This window comes from Erinaceus europaeus, unplaced genomic scaffold (genome assembly GCF_950295315.1).
Source record: "Erinaceus europaeus unplaced genomic scaffold, mEriEur2.1 scaffold_429, whole genome shotgun sequence".
NCBI classification, from domain to species: domain Eukaryota; kingdom Metazoa; phylum Chordata; class Mammalia; order Eulipotyphla; family Erinaceidae; genus Erinaceus; species Erinaceus europaeus.
In genome coordinates this window covers 75,210-91,987 of record NW_026647290.1, presented here as the reverse complement: position 1 = coordinate 91,987, position 16,778 = coordinate 75,210, and the positions used below count along the sequence as shown (strand labels likewise).

The 16,778-nt window shown below is 37.2% G+C and overlaps 1 protein-coding gene across 1 annotated transcript in view; it reads right to left on the bottom strand.

Moving 5' to 3' along the window:
* Positions 1 to 990: 990 nt before the first annotated feature.
* The window catches only part of LOC132536282 (uncharacterized), a 31,329-nt gene continuing 15,541 nt past the window's right edge, over positions 991 to 16,778 (bottom strand). Inside the window, exon 2 of the mRNA XM_060183907.1 lies at positions 991 to 1,107. The gene's annotated coding sequence lies outside the window, so the exon portion shown is untranslated. The remainder of the gene's footprint in view (positions 1,108 to 16,778) is intronic.

The window sequence follows — 16,778 nt, the reverse complement described above, 5'->3', positions numbered from 1 at the left end:
AAAGTTCAAACACCTGAATGACCAAGTACAAACACAAAGTCTAAATGGCCACAGACAAGTTCAAGGTCCCCGAGAAAAGATCAAAGAAAAAGAAATGAGAACTTAAGAGGTAAGGATGAGTAATTTCTCATATGGGTGCTGGCATAACCAAGTTTCATGGGGCAGCCCAAGTGATCCTGGTGTGGCAAAGGGGCAAAGTGAACACAGAGAAACAGCATATTTAAGTATCACACTCTGAATACCATTCTCGTCTATTCAAAAATGGCTTGATTTACAGGGGAAAAACAGCTTGTAAACAAATAAGTGTATTCAAAACAAATCTACAGTAAAAATAATTTGAGAGGTATGGGACCTGTTTATTCACTATTTAATATCATTCATTTTTGAAATTAGAAAACTGGAATACAAGAACGGTTGCTGGTCAATTATAGTTACAAAGTCCATGAATGCAAAATACAGGAAACAAGGCTTTGTGTGAGCCACCCCCACCCTACCCCCACCCCCGCATTGCACTGAAAGAAACTTCATTGCTGTGTGGTCTTTCTCTCCCTGGGTGTCACTGTTATCCCTCTGTGTGTGTCTCTATACATACACACATAGATAGGTAGGATGACAGATAGACAGACAGACATATATAGATAAATACATAGGTATCTGGTGAAATCGGCCTGGAGAAGTAAAGCCCCGATAACAATAGTCAAATGTGAAACAAACTTCCCTCAAGTTTTAAATCAATTTCAGTAAGAGAAGCGAATAGAACAGAAATTTTCCTTAGTGCCCTATCCAAAAGGGCAAAATTGATGCCAATCCATTAGCATTTCAAATTGTATGAATATCGCAGAGGTATAAGTATCATTAAATTTTTTTTTAATCATTAAAAATCTTATGCTTAATGCTTTTAATTGTGAATTCATAAATGTAATCAAATTTGTGTTAATAACAAACACATGTATATACACACAAATATTATTTATGCAAATGATAACATACCTTTAAATCACTTCCTGGTAATGTACCAACTCCATCTTTCCAGTCCATAACACTGAACACATCAAACTCTTGACCACTTGTGCTAGAAGCAGATTCAGTCATGATTTATTTTTGAAGCTGGAAAGGAGGGAAAGATTTATCACTAAGTATTCCTAACACAAATCAGATTTCAGTTTGTTGGCCATTACTTCAATCTCCCTTAATTAAATAATTTTCTTGATCACAATACTGAATCCACAGATTTAGAAATCAGTGTCCCAGAAATACCAACACAACTCTGGTGGTGTAGAATTATACCCCTGTCATCTTATAGTTTTGTAAACCAATATTAACTCACTAAGAGAAAAGTTAAACATATATATTTAACATTTTTCCTAGTGCAGGTCATGGTAAATTATAAAAGGAATTAATAAATTTCGAAGTCATACAAAAAGTGTCACAGTAAATTTTGCTGCCCTTAAGGAAAAAAGAAATTCATGTTTCATGGGATATATAATTTTAAAAAGTCATGATTCCATACAACAGAATTCCTTACCCCTACGTAGTATTTTTTTTTTCTGTCTTATGATTTAGAAAAAGGAGAGGGTGTTGACAGAGTGTGGAACAAATATTAAGTGTATATAAATAGGTAATAAGGAAAAATATAAAGGCATTGAGAATATAAAAAGAAAATTCAGTCCAACTGACACTAAATCTGTCTACTGAATTTGTTATATTAAGAAAACAAATGTGTTGTAACTTATTCTTTATAAATTGATTTTTTAATTCAGTTAAAATATTTGCTGATTTAATATTCTGGGAAACAGGAAATCAGCTCCCCAAAGTACAGTATATACCAGTAATAAGACTATATTAATATAACCAACCCTGTCAGCTAAACTATAGAAATAGTTTCAATTTTCCTTTTAAAATTCATTTTATTGGTTTTTATTATTATTAACTTTTTTTTTTCATTCAGAGCACTGCTTACCTCTGGCTTATAATGGCGCCAAGGATTTAAGCTGGAACCTCAGAGTCCCAGGCATGAAAACCTTTTACATAACCGTGATGCTATCTCCCTGTCATTTTTTTTTTTTAATTATAAAATTGTTTTCCATCATCTTATCATTGGTGGTAGTACTGATGTTGCAATTCTGAGACTACTGTCTGTGTAATATGGAATAGAACAAATAGGCAATTATGTAGGGTCAGAGGCAACAATGAAAATAAATTGAAGGGAAAGATCAGAATGATTCACGATGCATCTTATCTTTTAAAGATATATATGTTTATAAAATTAGTTCACTGACAAGGCTTAGAAATAACCACCAACAGTAATGATTAGTCTTCTAATACTATTTCTCTAAGTACTCTGAAAGAAGGATTTAAAAGTTATTCATTACAAAGGCAAGGGAGAAAGCATAATAATAGTGCAAAAGACTTTCATGTCCGAGGCTCTGAGGCCCCAGGTTCAACCCCAGCACCACCATAAACCAGAGCTGAACAGTGTTCTCATCTCTCCCTGTGCCACTCGCTCTGGATCTTTCTTTCTATATCTCTCTCATTAAAACAATTTTTTTTTCAAAAATTGTTCATTAGAAGGAATTGTATACAAAATGAGCTCCAAAGTTAGGATATTAGTTGCACTAAGCTGAAAATCTTAAATATGTTCAAATCCATGAATTTATAATAATCCTAAAAACAAGTCAAAGATACCACATGCATCACCTTTTAAGGCTACAAGGGAATCAACTCTCTGGAAAAATAGTAAACAGGGATTTATTCTGCCTATATATCATAAGCATCATTAAAAACGACATATCAGGAATAACCAAGTCAATTGTGAACAAAACAAACAAAAAAACTTCCTAATAAGTTAAAAAGGAATGATAGAACTGAGTCATTAATATGTAATTATTAACTTCATTTTATTTTATTGTTTTTTCTGCATAAATTTTATTTTTTTAAATTTCTTTATTGGGGAATTAATGTTTTACATTCAACAGTAAATACAATAGTTTGTACATGCATAACATTTCTAAGTTTTCCATATAACAATACAACCCCCACTAGGTCCTCTGTTATCCTTCTTGGATCTGTATTCTCCCCTATTTATTTATTTATTTATTTATTTAACATTTTATTTCATTTTTTTTTTTAACCAGAGCTCATGGTAGTGCAGGGGCTTGAACTTAAAGCCTCAGGCAAGAAAGTTTTTTTTGTATAACCATTATGCTATCTCCTCCATCCCATTTGTAATTTATAATGAATGAGTGGTTTTAAGCAACAACCATCAATGGTTACTAAGAAAACAAACCCAAACCTATCTGTGAAACAGTCTTACCAGAAAAAAATTAATATTATCAAACCTAATTTGATCAAGTTTATTTTTAAGGAATAAGGGAAACCAATAAGGGTGAGAGAGATAGCATAATGGTGATGCAAAGAGACTCTCAAGTCTGAGACTCCAAAGTTCAGTCTCCACACACTGTCATAAAGCAGAGCTGAGCAGTGTTCCGGTTAAAAGACTCTGAGATTGCTCAGTTCTGGCTTATAGCAGACAGAGAGAGAGACAGGGCCAGAAAGAGACAGAGATTGTGGGGGGTAGTGAGAGGGGAGATGACTGAACTTGGGACTTTGTAACTTCAGGCATGAGAGTCTCTGCATAACCATTTATGCTATCTGCCCTTGCTCTCAGAAACCTTTTTCTTTTTATTAATTTTATTATTTGTGATTAATACTAGCTTACAAGACTGTAAGATTACAATGTATATAGTTCCACAGCACACCCACTATCAGAGTTCTATATCCCCATTCTTCTTACCTCCCAAAGATAACCACTATAGTTCTCACAAATCTTAGAATCAGTTTGCTTGCTTCAGAAATTTTTTAGTAAAATTTCTCTAAGTACAGTATATGAATGCTGGGGGTCCTAAGATTATTTGTCAAAAGGTCCAAGAAGTCAGTAACACTTTCAAAAGAATACTAACACATTATTTGTCTTCTTCACTATGTTGACATTGGCACTGATAGTGTAAAAAGCAATAGTAGATTAAAGCTTCTGGAGCAGAGGCATCCCACCAATAAATAAATGCCAGATTCACTAAAGAATGAACTTAAAGGGCCAGGTGGTAGCGTACCAGGTTAAGTTCATATAGTACAATTAGCAAAGACCAGGGTTCAAGCCCCTGGTCCCTACCTGCAGGGGAGGAAAGCTTTCCAAGTGGTGAAGCAGGGTTGCAAGTGTCTCTCTCTTTCTCTCTCTTTCCACCTTCCTATCAATTTCTGACTGTCTCTATCTGATAAAGATAATTAAAAAATTAAAATAAATAAGAACTTTAAAAAAAAAAGCATGAATTTAGCCCCCGGCTCCTCACCTGCAGGGGAGTCGCTTCACAGGCGGTGAAGCAGGTCTGCAGGTGTCTATCTTTCTCTCCCCCTCTCTGTCTTCCCCTCCTCTCTCCATTTCTCTCTGTCCTATCCAACAACGACAACAACAATAATAACTACAACAATAAAACAACAAGGGCAACAAAAGGGAATAAATAAAATAAATATTAAAAAAAAGAGATAAATCGGAGTCGGGCAGTAGTGCAGCGGGTTAAGCGCATGTGACGTGAAGCGCAAAGATCTGCGTAAGGATCCGGGTTCGAGCCCCCGGCTCCTTACCTGTAGGGAAGTCGCTTCACAGGCAGTGAAGCAGGTCTGCAGTTGTCTTTCTCTCCCCCTCTATGTCTTCCCCTCCTCTCTCCATTTCTCTCTGTCCTATCTAACAATGATGACATCAATAACAACAATAAAACTACAACAATAAGAAAACAAGGGTAAAATAAAGAGATAAATCAACAAATCACAAGAACATATTTCATAGGTGTTATTTCAACCCTATTTTTAAACTATTAAAAGAAGGTCTTTAGATAGAAGGCAAATATGTTAACTGGCTTCTTAATGTATATAGTGACATAACCTATTAGAAAGAAGACAGATATTAAAAAATGTATTCTTTGCTTTAGTGATACATAAAAAGGAAGCTAGAGACCAGAGCACTACTGTGTCATTTTATGTGGTACCCAACACCAAATCCCAAGACTTTATACATACACATACAAGGCATGGAATCTACTACTAAATTACCACTGTATTTACTTTAGAGAAAGAAGTTATTCTATTTTAGAGTTACGAACTAAAGCTGACAGGTGAAATGGTATGTGAAGAATTTATTAAATTCAGGCAGGAATATGTGAAATAACACTAGCAACCTGCTGGTAACTCTCAAGATGTGCGAAGAGTCCATGGTGGATAATTACATTATAACTACAACTTTCCCTGCTTTGTCTGTTTGGAAAATTCTAATTACAAATATATACATAAACCACCAGAGTTATCACTGGGGTTCTGTGACTATACCACTCCACCACACTGAGAAGACATTTGTTTTTCTTTAAATAGAGGGTAAGAGATGGGTTGGGGGTGGGGAGAGAAAGAGAGAAGGGGAGACATCTATAGCACTGCTCCCATTTCCCATGAAGCTTCTCTCCAGCCCTGCAGGTGGGGACAGGAACTCAAACCCAAAGCCTTGCAAGTGATAATGTATGCTCTCTACCAGGTAAGCCATCACCCAGTTCCTGACAAATATTTTCAAAGCACAACCTTCTTAAATGTATATATTAAATGGAAAAACAAACAGATGCGTTTTTTTTTATCATAGTAATCTTTTGTTGGGGTTTACTAGATGCCTCAATATTCTTTCATTTCAAATTAGAAAACATCAAATACTATCTATTTCAAACTTCATAGAGTCTGAATTTGAAGATACATCAGATTTTGCTTAAAACCATTCTCTATAGGAATTAGGAATAGGAATTAGAATATGAAAGCTTGATATAGAAGTAACCAAAGAAATAGTGAGACTATTAAGTAAATTAAGACTTGTACTTAATATCACTACCATTCAGGGGCCAGGCAGTGTTGCACCTGGTTGAGCACACACATTACAGTGCACACAATACCTGGGTTCAAGCCCCTGGTCCCTACCTGCAGGGGGAAAGCTTCACAAGTGGTGAAGCATGGCTGTAGGTGTCTCTATGTCTCTACCCCTCTCCTCTCAATTTCTGTCTCTATCCAATAATACATAAATAAGGTCGCTACCATTCCGATGTCACTAAATAAAGTTCAGTAGCAAAACTGACTCTATTAAGTGATATGTGACAACTTTTTCCTTATAAATAGTAGAAGGGGGGGGGGGGGTCAGGCCGTAACGCAGCGGGTTAAGTACACCTCGTGCAAAGCGCAAGGACTGAGGTAAGGATCCCAGTTTGAGCCTCCAGCTCCCCACCTGCAGGGGAGTCGCTTATGGGCAGTGAAGCAGGTCTGCAGGTGTCTATCTTTCTCTCCCTCTCTGTCTTCCCCTCCTCTTTCCATTTCTCTCCTATCCAACGAAAACAACAATAATGGCAACAATAACAATACGAGCAACAAAATGGAAAATAAATAGTACAATGTTAGAATGACATTCCCCTGGTAGATAAACTTGGTAAGATTTGAATGATTCTTAAAAGAACAAGATTCTTATATCTTTTTCTATAATAATACCACTTATTCACAAGATACTGAGTATCAGACATGTACAATAGTACGTACATTTGTTAACTTGATCTCACCTTCTAGAAAATAGTTTAATGGGAGTTGGGCAGTAGCTCAGCGGGTTAAGTGCACGTGGCGCAAAACGCAAGGACAGGAATAAGGATCCCGGTTCAAGCCCCCAGCTCCCCACCTGCAGGGAGCTTCACAGGCGGTGAAGCAGGTCTTCAGGTGTCTTTCTCTCGCCCTCTCTGTCTTTCCCTCCTCTCTCTATTTCTCTCTGTCATATCCAACAACAACAACATCAATAACAACTACAATAAAACAAGGAATAAATAATAAATATTTTTTAAAAGAAAGTAATTTAAATCAGCAACTTATTCACATTATTTCCACAAAAAAGGTGGGTTCTAATATCCTTCTAATCTAAAGAAAAAATGTAAAGACAGAGGAGAGAGGCAGAGGGAGAGAGTGAAAGAGACCATGGCACTAAAGCTTCCCTCCAGTGCTATGGGGACTGCCCTCAAGCCTGGGTTGCACATATGACAAAGCAGTGCACAATCCAAGTGAACTATTTTGCCAGCCTTCTTTCTAGCCTAAATTGAAGAGAGTTGCAGAATAGATTGATAACTCATCCAAACGCATAAATGATGGCATTACCAGTGTTGGTATGATTTAACCCTGGATTTTGTTCTCAATCACTTTTTTTTTTTCCTTTTGTTGCCCTTGTTGTTTTTCAATCGGTGGCTTATCCTATGAGTGGGAATCTTGTCCCCTCTAAGAATCCAATTAAACCTGTTTTCCCATTGCTACTCCTTGGAGCATAGGAAAGTTAGGAACCAATCTACTAAAGTCCTAGATTTATGTAAGTCAGTGTATATATGTCCGTTTAGATTTAAAAAAAAAGAAAAAAAAATAACTTACTGACAAAGTTCTAACAGCACAAATACTCTACGTAAAATCTTACCTATAACTAAAAGGAAAAGGAGGAATAGAAAGTAGGGAGATGGTAGACAGGCAGTGATGCCGTGGGTTAAGCGCACGCAGCGCAAAGCGCAAGGACCAGCATCAAGGATCCCGGTTAAAGCCCACAACTCCCCACCTGCAGAGAGGGGAGGTTGGGGGGGAGGTCACTTCACAGGTGGTGAAGCAGGTCTGCAGGTGTCTATCTTTTTTTCTCTCCCTTCTCTGTCTCCTCCCCCTCTCGATTTCTCTCTGTCCTGTCCAACAACGACAGCAATAACAACAACAATAATAAAAAAAACAAGGGCAACAAAAGGGGGAAAATTTTAAAAAAGAAAGTAGTGAGACTCTAAAAGCTATCACTGTACAAAGCCTGCAGCAAATACTCATTAGTTGTTTTAGAAAAAAAAAACTTATAACAAAGCCTAGATGTAAGAAATACTGGTAATGGTCCCATAGGGTACTCTGCTAATAAGAACATATCTAGGGGTTGGGTGGTAAGAAAGCTGGTAGAGTAAACATGCTATCATGTGCAAAAACCTAGGTACAAGACCATGGCCCCCAGATGCAGAAGGGAATCTTCATGAGTGGTGAAGCAGTGTTGCAGGTGTCTCTCCATCTCTGGAGACACCATATCGTATATCCATATCTTATACTCCCTACCCTCTATCAAAAATAATAATAATAATAATTCACTTCTGCTAGAGTCCTAGCCATAAACAAAAAAAAGGACTAGAAGATAAACTTAGGTGACGTGTAACAATGCACTCAGAATTATATCCTGTAGCTCTGTTCCACACCATTTCTGTTGCCAAACCAAAGTTGTGCAGCTTAACCTTCTCTGGGGATAATATATTTAATGAATGAATTTCCTCAATCTCTCATGTAAATAAATTCCTGAGGGGAAAAAAAAAAACCTACCTTGTAACATTAGTAATTTAGAGATATTTAGGTGGTGATGATTTTTAAAACCTTACGTCATGTGAACAGAGGGAAGCGGACCCAGCACCAGCAGTGATGGTGGCATTATAATTCAAACAAGCTCTACATCGACCAATTTTCAGAAACATAATCAACTCAAAAGCTGTACATTTAGAAATCTGTCCTGTAGATGCTTGCACATATGTATTTGAAACATAAAAGCTATTCATCAGTGGAAATCTTTAATACCTAAAAACTTGGAAGCAATGCAAATATCTACCAACAATGGACAATTACAGTACATTCACACAGTGGGAGATAATGCCATTGTAAAATACAATAAGGCAGCTCTTTATATTTTGATTTAAAAGGAAGCGTTCTAAGATATTATCACTACATTTTTATTAGTGATTTGCTATTGGTTTACAAAACCATAGCAGAGGTCTAATTCCACACTGTTCCCACTATCAAAGTTCTGTGTCCTCATTCCCTCCACTGGAAACCGCAGTAGTTCTCCCAAGGTCATATGGATTACTATTATTTCTATAACTGTCTACATTTGTATTTTTGGTCCTCCCTGCCTTCTCTTTTTAAGTCACACCTACACCTATTACTACTTCCAAGTGACCTTCCTTTTATTCCTCTTCTCTCGTAGAATCTTTATGGAATTGGGTAGGGTTATCACTAGTTTTTATTCATTACAGTTCAAATGTGTTCAAACTTAACTAAAAACATTCAGCCAACTTAAGTCACTAAGCCCTTGAATGCTAAACAAACCCTAAATTAGCATTACACTTAAGCAAGTGGGGGTAAATTATGGGTAAATTTTTGTGCCTGTACTCAAAAAGCACAAGGAATAAAGATACATATTATATGTGTGTGTGTGTGTGTGTGTGTGTGTGTGTGTGTGTGTGTGTGTGTATGGAATCTAAAAAAGAGTAAGTAATCTCATGAAAATATGGCTACTAAACACATACACAAAAAGTTATGCTAATTTTTTCCTAGTAAAAAGAAAAAATATTACTAATTTTATGCAAGGCATAAAACTGTGCATTTATATATTATGATATAACACATGTATAATGCACATAAGATCTACCTTTTTGATTTATATAAATTGTAACACAAATGGTTTTTATACCACTTGCACAAAATAATTAGTATATGCACTAAATATATAGAGACACTGTATATGTGATATATATATATATGTATTTATATGTATATATGGAGAGGGGGACTATCTCTACAAGAACTTGCTTGAAATACTTGCTGCCTCCCAAAGGGGAAATGGTTTACTGAAAGGCAACAATTGGAGGGAATCTTTTCTCTGGATCACCCTTTGGACCAGTTAAATTTTTAAGCCTCTTTTTCATTTTTTGTCACTAGGATTATCACTTGTGTCCCACACTTGCATGATTCCTCTGCTTATGGCGAACTCCTTTTTCTAAAACAGAATGTGAGACAGAAAAGGAGAGACAGAGAGTTGGAAAGACATCAACACTGTTCCACTCCTCAAGTTACCTCAGGCAGGGGCTCCCATGAAATGGCTGGGGAGCACATGGCGAAGTGTGTGTTCTACTGACCCCTCAATATCAATGAAAAAATGTGACAAAACTATAGGGGCTTCATTTTTGTCATTGTCAGGGTTTTACCACTCTCGATCAACTTTTCTGATAGAAAGACGGGGGGGGGGGGGGGAGAAGAAGGGAATTGAGAGAAGGGAGGAGAAGTGGGAGGAGGAGGAGAAAGGGGGAAAAAGGAAGGGGAAGCAGAAGATTCCATGCCACCACAGCTTCCCCCATGGTGTGAAGCACAAGGACCCGCATAAGGATCCTGGTTGGAGACCTGGCTCCTCACCTGCAGGGGAGTCACTTCACAGTCTGTGAAGCAGGTCTGCAGGTGTCTATCTTTCTCTCCCTCTCTCTGTCTTCTCCTCCTTTCTCCATTTCTCTCTGTCCTATCCAGCAACAACAACATCAATAATAACTACAATAAAACAAGGGAAACTAAAGGGAATAAATAAATAAATAAATAAATAAATATTAAAAAATAAAACAGTGAAAAAAAAGCAAAACTTTCCCCAAGTGTTATGGAGGCAAAGAGCCTCCCCAGGTGGGCTATCTTAATAGCTCAAAATCGTGTTTTAAATCCTGTTGAGCAGTCACATAAACAGTTTGTGTTATGAAAAACATGCATTCTGTGAAAATGATTTGTTATCGATACCTCAACAAAAGCTACAGTCCACAAATCAAATATCAGAATTATACAGTATCCCTGACATTCACAAACTTATTCATGGCTTCTACCATTCCTGAGTAGCATCCAAAATTTTTATGACATTTAGTAATTTGTCACTTTGCAGAAACATGCTGTGAGTCATACATGCCATAAAGAAAGGGGACAGGCCAAGTTGCCTAGTCTGACCACGGTCCAGGAACTCTGAGTCAGGGTGCTTAGTCTTAGTGCTATGGTCATAGTAGAAAGAGATACAAAATTGCTTTTTGTTTTAAAATGAGGTAAATAAAATTAACTACTATTTGTCCCACTGTAGATGACAGAATGAAGAAAATACGGAAATGTTTGTGAAATGGGACCTCAACCACAAAATCGAAGTTTGAGATAAATTAAAGACTGAAATGTCAAATGCAATGATGACTCAGACACACTGTGTGAACAAAACTACCAAATGCTCTCTCCAAAGGAAATCAGTCGAAAAGATGTGTGAATTTGTTTCAATAAAGAACTCCAGACAGTACAAAAATTGCTCATCAAGTGAGATTAAGTGGTTTGGGTTGAGGAAGATCATTTACATTTTTCAATTACACTGTAATAATCTGAGGGAAAGAATTACATTCTACAATGAGTTTTCAATTTAAGAATTGGCAATGATCTGGGGGTATATGGCTCAGAAATGTCAAGTATATAGTCTTATCTTATTTTGACTTGAGGTAAACAAAGCTTGTGTATCCTTCATAATCAGTCATATGTGCCATGAGTGGATTGGCTCAATGAAAGGCATGGTAAAGAACCTGCCTGGGGTGGTCCGGGAGGTGGCACAGTAGATAAAAAAGCATTGGACCCTCAAGCATGAGGTCCCAAGTTCAATCCCCAGCAGCACATGTACCAGAGTAATGCTTGGTTCTTTTTCTCTTTCTCATAAATAAATTAATTAAATAAATAAATAAAATATTTTAAAGAAGAACCTGCCTAGGGAAGTTCCTTGGAGGAAAAGCAATGCAAATGTGCAGGCCTTGCCTAAAAATCAAAGTCTGGATCAGAATTCAAGGTGAAATTTTATTTTTTTTTAAAGATTTTATTTATTTACAATGCTCTATCACCGCGTCAACTCCCGGACCACTCAAGGTGAAATTTTTTAAATGTTAAGAAAATTGCTAACAGTAATGACCATTCCTGCTTAAATATTGTCTTCAAAACACAAGTTTTTAAAAAAAATGGCTAGGTAAGTGATGGGGGAAATGTCTAAGGTTCCTGGTTCGATCGATCCCCAGTACATGTACTGGAACAGTGCTCTGGTTTGGTTCCCTCTCTTTCTCTTTCCGTTGGCTGCATGTGAAACTCTCACAGCTAATAAGCAAAATAAAATTTTAAATTAAAAAAAAAAAGGCCAGGTAATATCCTCTATGGTTAGACATTACCTCAAAAGTAGCATCTGAAGATCGGATTAAACGTCCTCATCTAGATGGCAGGGCTTAGATAATAGGCCTGTCTTTACCAAAGACTTAGCAGCTTTTGCTTAAGAAGGCAGGGTATCTTTTGTAAAGAGTCAGTCAGGAAGACTAACCCTAAAATCAATATCATGGCTCACAGAAAAATGGTAACTATATGAGCACAGCATAACAAATGAGAAAAGTCAACTTCTACTATGGGAATCCAATGTCTTTTTTTACTACAATGCCCATTTTATTTTATCTTAAAACTATCGTGAGAAGCTGGATTTTGCTTTGTATAAATAACCAGATTCTAAGCAAATACTGTTTCTGATACATCATGACATATTCAAAGACCAAAATATCATTCTGTAATAACATCTAAAAAGACATCTCATGTGGTCCGGGAGGTGGCGCAGTGATAAAGCAGCACATGTGCCAGAGGGATGTCTGGTTCTTTCTCTCTCCCCCTATCTTTCTCATTAATAAATAAAATCTTAGAAAGAAAGAAAGAAAGAAAGAAAGAAAGAAAGAAAGAAAGAAAGAAAGAAAGAAAGAAAGAGAGAGAGAAAGAAAGAGACATCTCCTTCATGCTAAATACCTTATCGATGCAATACAGAAATAAGCTTTGAGCTTCTCCACCGCCACCCACCTTGATACCTGTTAACACTTTCAAATGTGTAAATCATCGATCTTTGTCAAAACCTGTCATATTCAAGTTTTGGAAAGATTTGGTTAGAGTGTTCTTCATATCCACTCACCCTTCCCTAAACCAGTTCCTTTCTGCCTCTTCATTTCACTTTCCAATGTTTGGCAATTACCTAGTCTGTGACACAAGACAAATTAATTTTTCGAGGTCTCAATCTCCCAATCTGTAATATATGAGTAATAGAACTATTCTTTGTTCTATAATGAATTTGGCAATAATGAAATGAGTCAGATAATATCTTAACACCAAGCCTATCACATAGTAAGAAGTCAATAAAATGTCAATTTTTTATTGTAATTATCTGGTTGAACAATTATTTGAGTTCATAAGAGCAACTCAGTGACCTTAAAATTTGGCAGTGTCCATTTTCCCTTTCATTTTATCAACAGCATCTCTTTTGTGCAAATCTGCATTACAAAATGTCAAGACTGTTACATAAAAGTAGACTCTTAATTATTAATAACTGCAATAATAATGCCTCATCTTTACATAGTTCCAGGAAATACTTCTAGCTTTCTTAGTAGAAAAATACCTTCTGGGAGTTGAGCGGTAGCGCAGTGGGTTAAGCGCAGGTGGCGTAAAGCGCAAGGACCAGCAGAAGGATCCCAGTTTGAGCCCCCGGCTCCCCACCTGCAGGGGAGCCAATTCACAGGTGGTGAAGCAGGTCTGCAGGTGTCTATCTCTTCTCTCCCCCTCTCTGTCTTCCCCTCCTCTCTCCATTTCTCTCTGTCCTATCCAACAACAAGATCAATAACAACAACAACTACAACAATAAAACAAGGGCAACAAAAAGGAAATAAATAAATATTAAAAAATAGAAAAAAAAAAAATAGAAAAAAAAGAAAAATACCTTCTATGTGGCCAGGAGGTTGTGTGCCCAGTTTAGTGCATATATTACCATCTGCAAGGGCCTGGGTTCAAGCCCTCAGTCCCCACCTGCAGGAGGAAAACTTCACAAGTGGTGAAATACTACTATAGACGTCTCTCTTTTTCTCCCTCTGTCTCCTCATCTCCCCTCTAAATGTTTCTGTCCTATCTAATAAAAAGAAAATGATAATAATAAAGAAAAAAATCATTACTCAGAGTGACAGATTAGTCATGTAGGCACCAAGCCCCATCGATAACCCTGGTGGCAATTTAAAAAAAAAAGAAAGAAAAATACCGGGCAGGGGTAGATAGTATAATAGTTATATAGAGACTCTCATGCCTGAGGCTCAGAAGTCCTAGGTTCAATCCCATAATCACAACCAGAAGCCAGGAATGATCAGAGCTCTGGTAAAAAAAAAAAAAAAAAAAAAAAAATGAAGACAAAGAGGAGGAGGAGGAAGGAGGTGGAGGAAGGAGGAAGAGGAAGAGGAGGAAGAGGAAGTAGAAGGAGAAGGAGAAGAGGAGAAAGAAGTGGAAGAAGACGACTTCTGACATACTGGAGGATAATGTGTCACATGGGGAGGGAAGTCATTAGAAAGGCCTTGCTCTCTTTACCACTTTAGGACTTTTCATATACCACTATGTTGAACTGACTACACATTGTAGGTCATGCTTAAGCACTTAAACAAGACAAAATGAAACACTAGAACAACATTTCCCAACGTCTTCTCTTCAAAATTAACTTTTAGGAGACCTATGCATTCATATTCCATGAAAAAAGTTTTTGGTGTAAAAAAGAAAATGAGCAATACCCTTCAGGAAATCCACAATACACATAAGTAACACTGCACTCATCTGTGAAATTTCCCATAATTCTTTGCCTAATGACTCTAGGGACCCTCCACCCCTTTTGGAACATGTTGAACTATGAAAAATAAATTCAGGAAATAAAATGAAAGCTGATTGTATTTTACAGGATGGAAATGACTCATCTTCAGATTAGATTCAACTACAGGGATGCTATCTTCTGACTGAGTTCCCAGCATGTGCTGCATTTTATTGACAAATGCCCTCGGGATCTACAATCCTTTAAGTCCAAGCCAGTTAAAGTTGTCCTAAGAAAGATATGGCCCCTTCCTCATAAGATCTGTCTATGGCTTTCTGACTTAGATGTACATAACTTGTAAAAACATTTTTTTTTAAATACCCACAAATACAGTCATGCAACTGCTTAACAACAGGGGCACATACTGTAAAATGCATGCCAGTCATAAGGAAGTGTCATCATTGTGAGAACTTGTTGAGCATATTTAAAGAAACACCATTGACTGTTGCATACTACATACCTAGGTTGTATGTAGTAGCCCATTGGGAACATCACTGTAAATAAGATCCACTGTTGACAGAGACGTTGAGCAACACCTGACCACACAAAGTCATGGAAGGGCAATTATCCAAAGGCACTAAGTCTAACACACAATAAAGGGGTATATACACAGAGGAGGAGGACTTTTCATACACCCTTTGACATTTTTTTAACATTTTTTAAAATATTTATTCCCTTTTTTTTTGTTGTCCTTGATGTTTTTTATTGTCGTTATTACTGATGTCGTTGTAGTTGGATAGGACAGAGAAATGGGAGAGAGGAGGGGAAGACAGAGAGGGGTAGAGAAAGATAAGACACCTGCAGACCTGCTTCACAGCTTGTGAAGCGACTCCCCTGCAGGTGGGGAGCCAGTATCCTTATGCCAGTCTTTGCACTTTGCGCCACCTGCGCTTAACCCGCTACACTACTGCCCGACTCCCTATCCTTTGACATTTTAAAGGATCTCACCACTACCAGTCAATCTGACCCAGACAACTAGCACTTAAAACTGTTAACATTTTTTAAAGGTTTCTTATTTATTTATGAGAAAGATAGAAGGAGAGAGAAAGAACCAGACATCACTCTGGCACATGTGCTGCCGGGGATCGAACTCACAATCTCATGCTTGAAGAGTCCAAAGCTTTACCACTGTGCCACCTCCCGGACCACAAAACTGTTAACATTTTATAGGAGATAGAATTGGAGGTTCCTAGGCAAGAAACAGACTGTAACTGCCAAGGTAATTCCTCTCAGATATAATAACCAATGTCCAGGACACTGTATTTTAGTCAGCAGAGAAGCCAACCCAAGTCTATGGTGAATAGTACAAGTTTTGGAACCTCAATACCTAGGTTTGAGTCCTGAATCCCAAATTTACTGGCTGTATAATCTTAGGCAAGGTACTTTCACCTCTCTTGAATCTTAGTTCCTTTATCTGAAAATTGGAATAGGAAAATCTCCCTTCATCAAGATGTAAAACTGTTTAGTTGTGCACATTAGAGTACTGTTCATAGTATTCAGTACATAATAGCTGCAGTTATTTTGAAGAAAAGCAAACAAGTTCATCTCTATTTCACATTCCCTCCAAGCACTAGTTTATCAGGTAGCTGAAGCATACCAGGGCACAGGAACAGGAACTCTGTAAAGGCCAAAACCTTTATACCACAAAGTTGTATTTGATTACTCAGGAGTTCAGAGGTGAATGGGGGGGGGGGGGGTGTTTAAACAATTAGTGACTAAGACTGGGATTTTATGGACAAGTAAAATTTCAAACTGAATGTGGCAAACTGACAAAGGTGATATACTATTAGTCTTAACACATTCTTATATAAATAAAATAAAAAATATATATGAAAACAACCCCAAAAGTAAGAAAGAATGTAATCTCTGAGTAACTGACCATGATTGAGACAGTGGCAACCTTACTGAGATATTTTTTGCTGAAGATGCATAAAAACTTAAGGTGGTCCATGTGTAGTGGGTAAAGCACTGAACTCTCAAGCATGAGGTCCCTAGTTCAAACCCTGGCAGCACATGTAACAGAGTGAAGTCTGGTTCTTACTCTCCTCCTATCTTTCTCATTAATAAATAAATAAATTTTTTTTTTTAAAAAAAGCAAACTTTCCTTAAGTACCAACTACTAGAGTTCCTGGATCTGCTTCCAAGAAAGCTGATAAAGACAAAGTATTATGAGTAGTTACGGCAAGAGACCAGCAGGGTAATGATGAAAGCT